Source organism: Pinus tabuliformis, chromosome J (assembly GCF_031772625.1).
Source record: "Pinus tabuliformis cultivar Carrire ecotype Pingquan chromosome J, CPIR1, whole genome shotgun sequence".
NCBI classification, from domain to species: Eukaryota; Viridiplantae; Streptophyta; class Pinopsida; order Pinales; family Pinaceae; genus Pinus; species Pinus tabuliformis.
The window spans coordinates 136,312,961-136,330,886 of NC_142295.1; positions in this window are offsets into that span (position 1 = coordinate 136,312,961).

Below are 17,926 nucleotides of genomic sequence, written 5' to 3' on the forward strand. Positions count from 1 at the left end.
CATTCTCGATTTGAATAATTCTCATAAGAAGAGCCAGGTTGGTAACCCATTCGTATAGCATCATATCATCCAGCATTGTCACATAGCAAGGCCTTGACTAACAACTTTATCTCTCCACAATATTAAAGCACAATGCTAGTGAGACCAGTGATTTATATACACCCTCATCATTGTCTCTCTCAGAACATGCCCTACTCGGGTTCTCTCATAGTACATTTCACCAAGACTATTCTTATATTGGATTCCCAGTCCTCAAAGAATATCAGTCCTCTACAACTACTCTTATCTTGGATGACCTACCACATTCTCCAAAGAGTATCAGATGCTAGATCATTACCCAATCCTCCATTCTATCTTCCCAAGGAAGACAAGATGATGTGTCTATCTCTCCCTCTCAACTAGGGAGGATATATCCATTCCATTGAAGGAATGTACCCATTCCTATAAGAGGAATGTATCCAAGCTCCCTCTTAATTAGGGACTTGACCAAGCTCCCTCTTGACCAGGGACTTGATTCCACCATTTCTTTAGGTGGAGATCATGGGACAACCAGTTGCTTGTTGGACTTCCTCTTTTGATGTCATGAATTTCTTCTTTAATATGAAGCCTACATGTTTTGAGACTTCTTTGTAGGGCACAAACCATCGATCACTTTCGTTCATGAATCATGTCATCCTTATTTTCAATGGAAAGTGATCCATTAGTCCATATTTGGCCTTCCTTCATGCCTTATTTCCTTCTTCATGTCATGTTTCCTTAAGGACTATTCATCTTTCCACATGAGCATCAATTGTAGAAGACATCCTCAACTCTTCCCTTGGCAGCCCTGCATAAGCCCATCCAGATATTGTTCAAAAATAGAAAAATGAACATTAAATCAAAATTACCTTTGTGATGGTATTTCATCATGACATCTCCTTATTTGCATCAACATCCTACATACATATTGACACATCTCCAAAAATATATATAATGTCAAGGCTCTCTTTCTTTTTCAGACTTCATCAGGATGTTCATATCTTTCCCATGGAAATATCATAGTCAAATATTTTAGTCCTTGGATGTTTATTTTCTTGTCCATAGTTGCATTTATCATGATATCTTCCTTTTGTTATTCACACATTTCTACCCAGGAACTTCCATAGTTCCTATATCTTCGTCAACCACTTCATATTTCATATATCTTCGTCAACCACTTCATAGTTCCGTTAGTTCCTATATCTTCATCAATGTGTGAACTGTGCCTTCATGCATCCTTTCACAGGAGGAGATCCTATATTTTGATCATTATCTTGAGGTAGATAACTTATTCATGATATCTGCAACCATATGACATGACTTTATTTTATCAAGTACAAGCATAAATACCTCATCTCTTTATTTTGGTTATATAGTCTTCCTTTGGCAACTTCCTTGATTGAAAGAAATTCAATCCCTTGACCTGCTTCACTTATTTTGTCATCATACCATCATCCCATGAATCCCATACAAGTTGGAATTCTCGGCGAGACACTTGCTTCTTCTAGTAGGTGAACCTTCCAATGAAGATTCCAATGGAGGATCTTAATTATCCTCATCCTACAAATGCTCCTTTTGAATGATGTATGATGAAATCTATACTAGATGACTTTGTTTTTCCCAAAATTACTTCTTATGCTTCTAATGAGGTTACCAAGAGCTACATCCTTTTATAGGTGACATCCATAGACCGTTATTTCAGCTATCTTTCATGCTTCTTTATGATGATGTTATGAGCTCTTGCTTTGAATTGTATGCTTCTATGATGCCATCTCCTATGATGCATCCTATCATGCTTCTAATTATTCCTACCATAATAGTTATACTTTACAATGGGAATTTTGAAACAGAAACTTGAAAAGAACTAGGCGAGAAAGACTATCTCAATCATAGTATAGATCTTTTACTTCCTCCTTGAATTTCTTCTTTTCAGCTTCTTCCACTTCTTCAGTGATATGGGTTTCTTCCCTTCCTCTTTTTTTGTTGTCTTTATTGAGCTTAGGACAATCTCTCTTATAGTTCCCATATTCTTGACATCCATATCTTTGAACCTTTGTCGTGTTCTTCTTTCTTTTTAGAGGACTAAATTTCCCAAACTTCCCTTTTTTATTTGCCATAGCAACATATGGTTGAGTTTTCTCATTTGATCCTACATCAAATTTTGCTTTCAACCTGGTCTCCTCTATTTTACATATTGACCATATATCCTTGAATGGATTAGCTTCCATTTTCCCATAAATGCTTGATGTAAATTTACCCCATTCCTATGGAAGTGCATTTAGTACTATGGTAGTCATTTCTTTGTGAGACATAATTTCTCCCAAATCTTGAAGTTGATCCCTTATTTCATATATACTCATAAAGTATAAGGCTATTCCTTCTTCTTTTGATATCCTTAGCTTGTAGAGTTCTTGTCTTAATGAGATAACTTTTCCTGCAGTTCTTACGGAAAACAACTCTACAAGTTTGTCATATATTTATCTTAATGTTTCAAGTTTTGATACATAGGGAATGAGGGGATCTTTGATGGATTCTATGAGAATCCTTTGAGCCCTTACTTCCCCTTTTATATGCCTTGCAATTTCTTGAGCATCTTCTTTTGGAGGTTTGGTGATTTAACCCTTAACATGTTCCATGACCTCATTTTCTATGAGGTTTAGATATGTTATATTATTTGAAGCCCCGACCAACTTGTTGCTTTCATTGCAAAAAAACATTTTGACAAATTTAGATGTAGGCATAAATAAACTTACTTGAGAATATGCTCCTTCAACCTGATGCCTTCTTGAATTTGATGATGATATAGGAATTTGAAAACTTCTTCTTGTTGAAGATGCTTTTCTTCAAGAGTGATCCTCGGCTCCAAAGAGAGGGAGATCACCTTGAATGCTTTGATGATGATGACAACGACCTTGATCTTGATTCTCTTGGATGAGTATATTTCAAGTTAATTTGATTTTTAGACCTCTTCAACTTGAGTAGAAGTAGGGTCTTTGTGATCTCTTTCCTTGATCTTGAGCGAGGATCTCAAGAATACTTCTAGTGTAGACTTCTTTAATCGATCTAGGGTTTTGACACTTTTCTTCAAGAAGGTGATGTAGCCCTTGTCTTCTTGGAGATGAGAGGATCTTATTTTGATTCCTTTGATGCCCTTTTTGGTATTTGAGTGCTTGAGTGTCCCTTATGGAGCTTTGCTTTCTTAACTTGTCACATTAGCTTTGATCCTATGTGGAGAAATATAGGGCTAGGACAAGAAGTGATTTCTCCAAAGATGATAACTACTTGTGAATACTTTTTACTTATTTTGATTATGTTCTTCTTTAGCTTGATTATTATATTGTTATTTTCGTCAAACAACTATTAAAATATGAACAATAGTGAGACAAGGGACACAATGTGTAGGCGATCAGCTAGGGCCAAAACCTCTCCAACTTGAGAGGAAAACCCAAACTAATTCTTCTTCTTATAGAATCTTCAAGTGATGAATTCCAAGACCAAGACCCTTGACTTACTAACCTCTGCAAGACCAAGTCACAAGACCTTTTCCACAACTTCTCTTCGCTACCCAAGTCAACACTAGTCAAACTGACTTCTAGCACTGCTAATCTCAGCTACTCTGAAATGTCGACCCTTTTCCACAGTCCTACAATTCTCACCCTGCCTAAACCTCTGCAATTCCACACGTGTGAGCTGATTGGAGGAGTTTTAGTGATGTTTTCCTATTCACTTGAATTGGAGACTCCCCTTTGTGATCTCGGCTAACAAGAACGTTGGTTTGGTGACCTCCTTCATGGCTTCTTCAAGGATTGATATAACCCTACTGTAGAAACCCTAATATTTGTCATGCGTGCAAGGAAGATGACCCAAAACAGTGTCAAAAACTCTTCGCTTTCCTTCCCTTTCCTTTCGCTGGTTATGATGATGCCTTCTAGTGTCTTGTTTGTACTTGATATCCTATTGTAGATGCTTGAACGAATGGTCTTCAAGTGAGGCTGAGTCCTATTTTATATAGTAGTTTTCTCATGAAATAAGTCAATTTGTGCTAGTGTGTAGGCCAACATCATCTTCTAGAATGATGTTCATCTCCTTTTGAAGGCTGACTTGATAAAGTACTTGTGACAAGGAATTGGAGGGTTTATGACTCAAATAAATTCTATTTTACAAAATGTAACATGCCCAAATGGATCTTCAATAGATGACATTGACTCAATAGAATTTGTGACTTAATGACCAAACCTAATAGTTCACAATGAGAGCTTGATCTACAAAATAAAATTCCTTGAGTATGAAACCCATGCCTCAATCATAACAAAATAATTTTATTTTATTTTTATTTTTCATTAATTACATAAAATCATAATTACACATGTCATTATGAAGACCGAACCTAGTTACATATTTCAACACTCCCTCTTAACTAGGGAGGTTTCCATAATCCATACAAGGTACTTGGACATTCTCAATTTGAAGAATTCTCATAAGAAGAGTCAGATTGGTAAGCCATTTGTATAGCATAATATCATCCAACAATGTCACATAGAAATTCCTTGCTAACAACTCTATCTCTCCACAAGATTAGAGCATAATGTTGGCGAGACCAATGATTTATAGACACCCTCATCATTGTCTCTCTTCGGAACATACCCTAATCGAGTTCTCTCAGAGTATGTTCCACCAAGACTATTCTTATCTTTGATTCCTAGTCCTCAAAGAATATCGATCCTCTATGATTACTCTTATCTTGGATGCCCTATCACATTTACAAAGAGTATCGGATGCCAGATGCTTACCCAATCCTCCATTCTATATTCCCAAGTGAAGATAATAATGATGTGTCTATCTCTCCCTCTCAACTATAGAGGATATACCCATTCCATTGAAGGAATGTATCCAAGCTCCCTCTTGACTAGGGACTTGCTTCCAACATCTCTTTAGGTGGAGATCATGGGACAACCAACTGCTTGTAGGACTTCCTCTTTTGATGTCATTAACTTCTTCTTTAATATGAAGCCTACATGTTTTGGGACTTCTTTATAGGGCATATACCATCCATAACTTTCATTCATGAATCATGTCAATCATGTCATCCTTCTTTTCAACGGAAAGTGATCTATTAGACCAGATTTGGCCTTCCTTCATGCCTCGCTGCCTTCTTCTTGTCATGTTTCCTTAAGCACCATTCATCTTGCCATTTGAGCATCAGTTGTAGAAGACATCCACAACTCTTCTCTTGGTAGCCATGCATAAGCCCATCCAGATATTGTTCAAAAATGGAAAAATGAAAATTAAATCAAAATTACCTTTGGGATGGTATTTCATCGTGACATCTCCTTGTTTTCATCAACATCTTGCATACATATTAACACATCTTCAAAAAAATATATAATGTCAAGGGTCTCTTTCTTTTTCAGACTTCATCAGGATCTTCATATCTTTTCCATGGAGATATCATAGTCAAATCTTTTAGTCCTTGGATGTTGATTGTGTTCTCCATATTTGCATTTATCATTATCTATTCCTTTTGTTATTCACACATTTCTACCCAGGAACTTCCATCCATAGTTCCTATATCTTCGTCACCCACCTCATATTTCATATGAGGACATATTATGTTGATTTCATCTAGTCAATGTGTGAACCATGCCATCATGCATCAATTCACAGGAGGAGATCCTATCTTTTTATCATGCTCTTGAGGTATATCACTTATTCATGGCACCTACAACCATATGACATGACATTATTTTATCATGTGAAAGCATACATACCTCATCTCTTTCTTTTGGTCATTTAGTCTTCCTTTGGAAGCTTCCTTGATTGTAATAACTTTAATCCCTTGACCTGATTCACTTATTCTGTCATCATACCATCATCCCATGAATCGCATACAAGTTGGAATTCCCAACGAGACACTTGCTTCTTCTAGTAGGTGAACCTTCCAATGAAGATTCCAATGGAGGATCTTAATTATCCTCATCCTGCAAATGCTCCTTTTGAATTATCTATGATGAGATCTATACTAGATGGCTTTGTTTTTTCCATAAGTACTTCTTATGCTTCTAATGAGGTTACCAAGAGCTACATTATTTTATAGGTGACATCCACATACTTCTATTTCAGCTATCTTTCATGCTTCTTTATGATGATGTAACAAGATCAATTGTATGCTTCTGTGATGCCATCTCCAATGATGCATCCTATCATGCTTCTAATGATTCCTACCATAATAATTATACTTTGCAACAGAAATTTTGAAACAAAAACTTCAAAAGAACTAGATGAGGAAGACCATCTCAATCATAGTAGAGATATTTTACTTCCTCCTTCTTGGATTTCTTCTTTTCAGCTTCTTCCCTTCCTCTTTTGTTGTTGTCTTTCTTGTGCTTAGCACAATCTCTCTTGTAATGCCCATATTATTGACATCCATAACATTGAACCTTTGCGATGTTCTTCTTTCTTTTCGGAGGACCAAATTTCCCAATCTTCCCTTTTCTCTTTGTCATAACAACATATGCTTGAGTTTGCTCATTTGATCCTACACCATATTTTGCTTTCAACCCAGTCTCTTTTATTTTACATAGTGACCATAGATCATTGTGTTGAAATATGTAACTAGGTTCGGTCTTCATAATGAAGTGTAATTATGATTTTATATATTGAATGAAAAGAAAATAAATTTATCATTGTAAGTCTTGACGCATGGGTTTCATGCTCAAGAGAATTTATTTTATAGGTCAAGCACCGATTGAGTGCTTCTAGGTTTGTTATAAAGTCATTGATTTGTTTTCATGTGTGAATGACCCATTTGGGCATGTTAGATATTGTAAAGAAAAATTTATTGAGTCATAATCAAGTCAAAAGACCCTCCAAGACCTTGTGATGGCACAAAGTTCAAGTTGGTGTAAGGAAACTTCTAGTCGGCCTATATAAAGAAGACCTTTGTCTCATTTGGAACTCACTTTCTCGCTCATGAAAGTTTGATATTCTCAATATAGAAGCTGGAAAAAGGACGAAAAGGAAGGAGAAGAACTAGATCGAAGTTTTTGGGCCTCTCTCTCTCTCGTGTTAGGGTTTCTACATTTACTGGGCAGAAGGATTTGCTGGGCAGGTCAAAGTTGCAGAAGAATTTGTTGGGCAGGTTAAAGTTTCAGAAGAATTTTTTAGGCATATTGAAGTTGTAGAAGAATGTGTTGGGTAGGTCAAAGTTCAAGAAGAATTTGTTGGGCAAGTTGAAATTACAGAAGTTGCTGGAATCAAGGTTTGAGTTGAGTCTTGGAGGATCTTTGTCAAGGGTCATAGGTCTTGGAATTCATAAATTGAAATTATATAAGAAGAGAATATTTCTTGTTGGTTTTCCTTTCAGTTGGAGAGGTTTTGGCCCTGGTTGGTCGCCTACATCTTGTGTCCTATTGTCTCTTTGATTTTATTGTTTGGTAGTTGTTTGATGATAAAAAACACTAATAATAATCAAGTGTAAGAAGAAGCTAATCAATTTAAGTAAAATTCCATCACAAGCAGTTATCAAAGAAAGAGAAATCACCTAATCTAGCTTCCCTAGATTTCTCAACATGGTATCTAAACTAAGGTGTCAAGACAAGGGAAGGCATCTTAAAGAAGGACACTCAAGGGCCGAAGCACTAGAAAAGTATCTAAGAAGTATCAAGAAGAGTTTGATCAAGAAATATAAAGAAGCCTTATACCCAACGGAGGAAGAATAAAGAAGTGCAAAGCATTTCCTGCTCTGTTTTGGGCTAATTCTCCTCCACGCGTGTGAAGGTTAGGGCATCATCCTGCAACAATACAAGCCAAAAATTGCAGTCACTCAAAGGAGCCAAATTTTGGGTTAAAGAAGGGCTATTTAGCAAGTTGAATTGTCAAGAGTAGGAGTCAAGGGCAAAGCGAAGTTAAAATGAGGCAAATATGTCCATATTTAAGCCACATGTGTGACCTAGGGTTTCTGTAGGAGAAGTCGAAATCGCAGTCTTGCAATAACAAGCCTAAAATAATAAGAAGGGATGAAATCTGAAGTTGTAAACCCTAGCTCATCCATATGATAACTACACATTGAAGCATATAAAAGTCTCTACATTCTAGAGAAGCAGGAAGAAGCGTAATCATCATCATCAATGAATCAAGGTGATCTCCCTCTCGTTGAAGGATCACTTTTGAAGGAAGGCATATTCATCAAGAAGGCATCAAGTTGAAGATATTAACATCAAGGAGAATCTTAACTTGACAAGTAAGTATATTTATATCTATATTTGAATCTATCAAAATGACTTCATTTTGCAAGGAGAGCAACAAATTGGTTGGGTTGTCAAACTTTCTTGCATGGAAGAAGAGGATAGATTTGATCCTCATAGAAAATGAAGTTGTTGAGCATGTTAAGGGTTCTGTCACTAAACCTCCAAAGGAAGAAGCTCAAGCTCTAGCTGAATACATGAAAAAGGAAATAAGGGCTCAAAGAATCCTTATGTAGAAAAATTGGAAAAGTGAAAAGACATCTATGACAAACTGGTGGAATTATTCTCTGTAAGTTCTGCAGGAGAAGTGATATCATTAAGAACCAAGCTCTACAAGATGATGATATCAAAGGAAGAAGGAATGATACTTTATGAGGGTGTCTGAAATAAGGAACCAACTGCAAGAGTTGGGAGAGATAACAAGGAAACAACTACTATAGTACTCAATGCACTACTAGAGGAATGGGTTAACTTTACATCAAGCAAGCTACACCATTTAATGAGTTGTGGTCGCTAGTCAAAATTGAAGAAACCAGGTTGAAGGCAAAAAGTGATGTAGGATCAAACAAGCAAACTCAAGCATATGCTGCCATGGCAAAGAGGAAAGGAAATTTTAGGAAATTTGGCCCTTAGAAAAGGAAGAAGAATAGGGCGAAGGTTCAATGCTATGGATATGGGCATTATAAGAGAGACTTTCCTAAGCTAAAGAAGGACGACAACAAGAGAGGAAGGGAAAAAGCCCATATCACCGAAGAAGTGGAGGAAGCTAAAAGGAAGAAAGAGGAGGTAAAATATCTCTACTATGACTGAGATAATCTTCCTCCAGTTTTTGTTTCAAGTTTTTCTGATGTAAGATATGGCTATCATGAGTCATTAAGAAAGCATGATGGATGCATCATGGCATCATAGAAGCATTGAAATCAAGAGCTTGTGAAACCATCATAGAGAAGCATGAAAGATAGAAGCCTATGATAGTCACCTATGAAAGGATATAACTCTTGGTAACCTCATTCAAAGCATAAATGGTGCTTATGAGAAAATGGAAAATTCATCTAGCACATCATACATCAATCAAAAGGAAAACATTTTTTGAATGAGGATACTCAAGATCCTTTGTTGGAATATTCATTGGAAGGTTCACGGACTAAAGGGAAGCGAGTGTTTCATCAAGAATTCCAACTTGTGGGAATTCATGGGATGGGTTCAAAACGCATCGACATAAGCTTTTCTATGTGATTTTCGCCAAAGATTCTTCATAAAAAAAGATGTCAAAAGAAGTGAAGAAAATCAGGGAATTGAACGTCTTTCAATCAAGGAAGTTGTTGAAGGGAGTCTAGATGACCTAAAAGAAAAATGAGGTATGTATGCTTGTATTTGATAAAATAGAGTCATGTCACATGGTTGTAGGTAACATGGATGAATGCTCTACCTCGAAGAGCATGATCAAAGAGGAAGGATCTCTTCCTTTGGAAGGATGAAGGAAGGCATGGGTCACACATCGACTAGATGAAATCAACATAATATGTCCTCATTTGAAATATGAGGTGGTTGACAAAGATTAGAGGAACTCTGATTGGAAGTTCCTGGAAAGGAAATGTGTGAAGAAAGAAAGGAAGAGATCATGAAATATGAAACTACGGAAGAGGCGATCAACATCCAAGGACTGAAATATTTGACTATGATATCTCCATGAAAGATATGAAGACCCTAATGAAGTTTGAAAAATAAAGAGACCCTTCACAATATATTTCTTTTGGAGATGTGTCAATATGTATGCAACATGTTGATGCTCACAGGAAGATGTCATGATGAAAGACCATCACAAAGGTAATTTTTTATTTAATGTTCATTTATTATTTTTAAATAATATCTAGATGGGCCTATGCAGGGCTGCTAAGGGAAAAGTTGTGGATGTCTTCCAAAACTGATGCCCATGTAGCAGGATGAAACATCCTTAAGGGAACATGGCATGAAGGAAGACTAGATATGGACTAATGGATCACTTTCCAATGAAAGGAATGATGACATGACTAACTAATGGATGAAAGTGATGGATGGTCATTGCCCTATGAAGAAGTCCCAAAAACACGAAGACTCCTAAATAAAGAAAATAAATGCATGACATCGTAAGGAGGAGTTCTTCAAGCAATTGGTTGTCCCATCATCTCCACCTAAAGAGCTATTGTAGGTCCCTAATTAAGAGGGAACTTGGAAACAAGTTTCTAACTTGGTAGAAACTTGGAAGCAAATTCTAAAGCCAAGAGGGAGCTTAGATACATTCCTTCCATAGGAATGAGTACATTCCTTCATTGGAATAGGTATATCCTCCCTAATTAAGAGGGAGAGATAGACACATCATTCTTGTCTTCACTTGACTTGGCCATATCTTTTGACAAAGCAAGCTAGTTGTATATTAGAATGTTGCTCACACATCTGGGGTTCCATTACAACTTCATCAATTGGATCATGTGATGTATCACTACAACCTCATTTGCAGTACTAGTGAATGGTGCGAACTCTGATTTTTTCCATGCTGAAAGGGGACTTCGACGGGGATTCCTGCTCTCTCTTTTTCTATTCCTTTTGATTATGGAGGGACTTAGAAAAATTATATCAAATTCGAAAGCTCAAGGATCTCTCCAAGGAATAGGTATCACTGGCAACCTTACACTAACACATTCTATTTGTTGATGATGCACTGATTTTATTAAATGGAACAGGAAATGCTGCAGCCACACTATATCATATTACTCAAATTTTCAAAATGTCCATTGGGATGGATATAAATCCACTAAAATCTATCATTTCTACCATAGGATGCTCCAGAGATGAAATTTCCTATATTACAACAAAATTTCCATTCCAATTGGTTGATATGGAGGATGGAATAAAATACTTAGGATTCAAGTTGAAGCCCAATGATTATAGGAAGACATATTGGAATTGGTTGATTGCTAAGATAGAAAAAAGAATTAACATTTGGTGTCACAGATGTTTTTCCAGGGCTAGAATATTGGTTTTGATCAAATCTATTATGGAGGTTATCCCAGTGTTTTGGTGGCTCTCGCCTAGATCCCCAAAGATATCCTCAATAACATTTGGAAAAAATTTTGTTCTTACTTATGGCGCAGAGAAAAGGAAGGCCATGTATTTTCTCGGATCAAGTGGGAGCGACTTTCCATGCCAAAGCAATGGGGTGGATGGGGCTTGAAGGAAATTTGCACTTTCTCTAGAGCATTGGTTGCCAAAGTAGGTTGGAGGTTGATTAAAACAAGCAGTTTATGGACAAATATTATCATAAGTAAGTACAGCTACCCCCTGTCTCTCATTGATTGGATCCACCTCGACAACAAACATAAATCGACATCACCATAATCGACATCAATCCATGGTCTGATTGTGGCAACAAATATACCCTGGCCATCATCGACATCGATCCATGGTCTGGTTGTGGCAACAGATATACCCTCCCCCATGAACTCATTCAATTATTAAATAGACAGGGGATCCAAACAATTAGCCAAATATCAAATCCAAATAATACATCCATATGGGGACAAGATTGGATGAAAGCACATGAGTTAAACATTCCTGAACAATGGAATCCACACTGGCAAGATTACATTAACTCTCTGAAAAACTCACATATTCGACTCACAGATAGGGACGACGAGTTGATCTGATACCATTCCAAAAGAAGAGTGTACAATCCTAAGGGATACCTCATCACTTACAAGTATAAGGAGTTGAAGATTAAGAATTGGTGGTGGAAAAATATATGGAAATTAAAAATCGCTCCCAAATCAAAACTTCTAATCTAAAGCATTCTCACAAATAATATTCGCACAACATACAACCTTAAGAAAAGACCCCTTCAAGGACCCACATGGTGTGCTCTTTGCCGCAATGCAGATGAATCCTTAAGCACCTCTTCCTCTCTTGTCTGGTAGTCGCAAGTCTATGGAACATGTTTTCCCTATCTCTTTGTATCAACTATAGATGGTAGGGAGGATTGACTGAGACTGTGTGGCAGGATTGGTGTCAACAGCCAAAGCCCATAAAACTGTGGAATCTCCTGAGTCTCATTTGCTGGGTTATATGGATCACAAGGAACAATATGATATTCAAGGAGTGGATGTATCACCCTGAAAAAGTTAGGGCCAATTTACTTGCCATCTATTCACTCATCCCCAATGACTTGCCAACTAAGAAACCTCGAATAATCACAACGGAAAATATTGACCAATCAAAACCTTGGGCATACTTTGATGGTTCAACAAATTTAAATAGTAGTGGATGTGGTGATTATCACTAAATGAGCTTTGGTTTTGGGAATGGCTAAAAAAAATTCGCTAAACTAATGAGTTTGAAATTGCTTCTGTTATTTGTGCTTGAGAAGGGTTGCAAACATTTACAAATATTTGGAGACTCAAAACTTGTCATTGAATGGTTTAATCAAACTACCCATTGTCACACACACACACACTACATAATATTTTGGAGGAGGCTCGTCTGCTTAGAAATCAATTTTCATGTCATTGTGTGTTCTCATATTTACAGGGAGAGGAACTCCATATCTGATTAGTTATCCAGGGAAGGGGCGCAACAGATTCCGAGTACATGGTTGATTCATGAACACAATGGGGCAAAATACTACTGGTACCACCATTGTCCATTCACAGAGTATCAAATTCAGGTAGCACCATAGTTCACAGTTCTTTTTTATGCTTATATACAAACACAGGGATACTTTTTGACCATTATGACGAACTCTCTATTTTTGTAAAATTTTGTATGACTCATAACATGACCAGTGAGACTCTATGCAACATCATCTAATAGTAATTTATATTTTTTGATATATTATGATTGAATTAGATTCACATCTGGTTCTTTCTATACTGATATGCATATTAATGCAATACTACATGTAATTTTTATCTTTACTTACTGGAAATTACGAATTTTCCTTGGGAAAAAAGACATTCTTGTCTTCACTTGGGAAGATAGAATGGAGGATTGGGTAAGCATATGGCATCCGATACTCTTTGAGGATGTGTTAGGGCATCCAAGATAAGAGTATTCATAGAGGACCACTATTCTTTGAGGACTGGGAATCCAATATAAGAATAGTCTTAGGGGAACATACTCTGAGAGAACCCGGGTGGGATATGTTTCGAGGGAGACAATGATGAAAGTGTGTGAAAAGAATTGGTCTTGCCAGCATTGTGCTCTGATCTTGTGGAGAGATAGAGCTGTTAGTCAAGGCCTTGCTATGTGACAATGTTGGATGATATGATGTTATACAGATGGGTTACCAATCCAAGTCTTCTTATGAGAATTCTTCAGATTGAGAATGTCCAAATACCTTGTGTGGATTATGAATACCTCCCTAGTTAAGAGGGAGTGTTGAAATATGTAACTAGGTTTGGTCTTCATAATGACGTGTAATTATGATTTTATGTATTTAATGAAAAGAAAATAAATTTATCATTGTAAATCTTGAGGAATGGGTTTCATGCTCAATAGAATTTATTTTATAGGTCAAGCACCCATTGAGTGCTTCTAGGTTTGTTATAAAGTCATTGAGTCATTATCATGTATGAATGACACATTTGGGAATGTTACATATTGTAAAGAAAAATTTATTGAGTCACAATCAAGTCAAAACACCCTCCAAGACCTCATCATGGCACAAAGTTCAAGTCGGCCTAAAGGAAGTAATTCGACCCTCTGTGAAGCCTATATAAGAAGACCTATGTCTCATTTGGAACTCACTCTCTCACTCAAGCAAGTTCGGCCTTCTTAAGATAGAAGTTGGAAAAAGGACGAAAAGGAAGGAGAAGAACTAGATCAAAGTTTTTGGGCCTCTCTCTCTCTCTCTCTCCCCCCCCCCCCCCCCTCTCTCTCTCTCCCCCCCCCCACTCTCTCTCTCTCTCTCGTGTTCGGGTTTCTACATTTTTTGGGTAGAAGAATTTGTTAGGCAGAAGAATTTGTTAGGTAGAAGAATTTGTTGGGTAGAAGAATTTGTTGGACAAAAGAATTTGCTGGGCAGGTTGAAGTTGCAGAAGAATTTGTTAGGCAGGTTGAAGTTGCAGAAGAATTTTCTAGGCATATCGAAGTTGCAGAAGAATGTGTTGGGCAGGTCAAAGTTCCAGAAGAATCTGTTGGGAAAGTCAAAATTGCAGAAGTTGTTGGAATCAAGGTTTGACTTGGTCTTGGAGGATCTTGTTCAAGGGTCATAGGTCTTGGAATTCGTCAATTGAATTTTTATAAGAAGAGAAGAATTCTTTTGGGTTTTCCTCTTAGTTGGAGAGGTTTTGGCCCTGGTTGATCGCCTACATCTTGTGTTCTATTGTCTCTTTGATTTTATTGTTTGGTAGTTGTTTGATGATAAAGAACACTAATAATAATCAAATGTAAGAAGAAGCTAATCACGTGAAGTAAAAATACATCACAAGAAGTTATCAAAGAAAGAGAAATCACCTAATCTAGCTGCCCTAGATTTCTCAACACCTTGAATGGGGTAGCTTCCTTCTTTCCATAAATGCTCGATGTAAAGTTACCCCATTCCTCTAGAAGTGCATTTAGTACTATGGTAGTCATTTATTTGTCAGACATAATTTCTTCCAAATCATGAAGTTGATACCTTATTTAATATATCATCATAAAGTATGAGGCTATTCCTTCTTCTTTTGATATTCGTAGCTTTTATATTTCTTATCTTAATGATATAACTTCTCCTGTAGTGCTTACAGAAAACAACTCTACAAGTTTGTCATATATCTCTTTTTAAGTTTCAAGTTTTGACACATAGGGAATGAGGGGATCCTTGATGGATTCTATGAGAATCCTTTTGAGCCCTTACTTCCCCTTTCATATACTTGCAAGTGCTTGAGCATCTTGTTTTGGAGGTTTGGTGATTGAGACCTTAACATGTTCCATGACCTCATTTTCTATGAGGTTTAGATCTGTCCTTTTCTTCCATGCAAGAAAATTTGAAGCCCCAACCAATTTGTTTCTTTCCTTACCAAAAGACATTTTGAAAAAAACATATGTAGACATAAATATGCTCACTTGAGAAGATTCTCCTTCAACCAACTACCTTCCTGAATTTGATGATGATATAGGAAATTAGAAACTTCTTCTTGTTGAAGATGTTTTTCTTCAAGAGTGATCCTTGGCTCCAAAAAGATGGATATCAACTTGAATCCTTTTATGATGATGACAATGTCCTTGATCTTGCTTCTCTTGGATGAGTAGACTTCAAGTTACTTTGATTTGTATATGTCTTCAACTTGAGTAGAGGTAGGGTCTTTGTGGTCTCTTTCCTTGATCTTGAGTGAGGATCTCAAGAATGCTTCTAGTGTAGACTTCTTCTTTGATAAAGATAGGGTTTTAACACTTTTCCTCAAGAATATGATGTAGCCCTTGTCTTCTTGGAGATGAGAGGATCTTCTTTTGATGCCTTTGATTCCATTTTTTGTCTTTGAGCACTTAAGTGTCCCTTATGGAGCTACCCTTTCTTAAATTGTCACCTTAGCTTTTGATCCAAAATGGATCCAAAAAACCCTCTAAGTCTTCAAAAACAAAAAACTATCGCAAAAGGATGAACCTTTAAAAATGGCGGAAAACACTATCGGGAGAGAAAAACATGAAGAAAAAGAGAAAACAGAGCCTATCGGAGGTCAAAAGAACGATGCACAAGAGCCATCAGATCTGGCCAATCAACGGTCCAGATCCGATTGGCATATCGCAATTGGCGTTGGCAAGCGAAGGTTATCGGAGGCGACCCTATGAAAGTTGCGACAGCGATCAGTGCGAGTCAACGAGTACTATCGATCAAGCGCACAGATTGACGTCCCAGGTTAGCTCATGATATCGCATCGGCAAAACACAAAGGGAAAGGCTTACGGAGGCCCCAAGACCATGCAATATGCGATTGCGATATATCGCATCACAAAATCGCATTGCGACAATATAGAGGAGCGGGGTCAATACATATGCGACTTGCGATAAATCCGGACCCGACGGGTCTTATGGGTACACATATATATATTTTGAGTTCCGTAAAAAGGAGTTTTCTATGTAAAGTCACATTTTCGTTAAATAAACAAAAATCAAAGGAAATGCGAATGGAGCGATAAAACGGACCTGAAAGGGTTTATACATGCAGCGATATATATTTTGAGTTTCGTAACGAGCGGGATTTCGGGTGGGCCTTAGGCGGTAAGTGGTATTGGACAGGCTCTACCCGATCCCATACACTGGCCGACACGTGGCTTGGTGCCAGAGAGAGAAACCGCCTTTTCGGGCGGGTAATCTCCATACGCATAAGCTGCCCGAAATGAATAAGAAACCATTGGATCAATGATCATATAGATCAACGGTGGACTTGCGATAGTGACCAAAGGCGGATCCGAAAGGATTATAGGGCAGAATTGATAATATTTGAAGTCTGATAAATGACAGTTTGGCGGATTTTACAGCGTTTTTGTGTATTTCTCTGTGTAAACAGAGAAACGACATTTTTGGGATTTCAACGCGCCGATAGTCCCTTCCATTACAAAACAGGTGGCCACCATACCTGAAGACGTTACACCATGATTGGTTAACACTCAGAGGGGATTTGAATGGATAGAGGCCGGAAGCCAGAAAGCCCGAAAGGGAAAATGAACAAACAAGCGCCGATTGGCTTAAAAGCCACTGAATGACAGAGACAGGGGCAGGCAGTGCGAGACAGAGAGAAGACAGAGACAGAGAGCGAGAGGGAGAGTCTGTGGCAAAACCCCATTTTTTTTTCATGTTGTGTTGAGACTCAATTAGAGCTCACATTTGTAAAAACTATGCTCTTGAAGACATAATAGAGATGTCACCACTGAAAGCTGGACCGGGAGACGTAGCCCAAGAGTTTTGGGTGAACTCCTTGATTATTTGTTGTGGTATGTGTGTATCTATTATGTTTTTCTAACTGCTTCATTGTCTATATTATTCGCAATATTTTCGATCCGTTGCACTAAGTAATATAGGTAAATCCTGTACATGAGTCTGTAATACCTTACTATTAGTCTAAGATCTCATTTTTCATATCAACTTTGATCCCATGTTGAGAAATCTAAGGTAGGGGCAAGAAATGATTTCTCCAGAGATGATAACTGCTAGTGAATATGTTTTACTTCTTTTGATTAGGTTCTTCTTTAGCTTCATTATTATAGTGTTCTTTTCATCAAACAACTATTAAAATATGAACAATAGTTAGACAGGGGACACAAGATGTAGGTGATCAGCCAGGGCCAAAACCTCTCCAACATGAGAGGAAAACCCAAATGAATTCTTCTTCTTATAGAATCTTCAAGTGATGAATTCCAAGACCAAGACCCTTGACTTACTAACCTCTCCAAGACCAAGTCACAAGACCTTTTCCACAACTTCTCTTCCTTACCCAAGTCAACACTAGTAAAACTAACTTCTAGCACTGCTAATCTCAGCTACTCTGAAATTTCAGCCCTTTTCCACAGTCCCACAATTCTCACCCTGCCTGAACCTCTGCAATTCCACACGTGTGAGCTGATTGGAGGAGTTTTAGTGATGTTTTCTTTATTCGCTTGACTTGGAGACTCCCTTTGTGATGTTGGCTAGCATGAACATTGTTTTGGTGACATCCT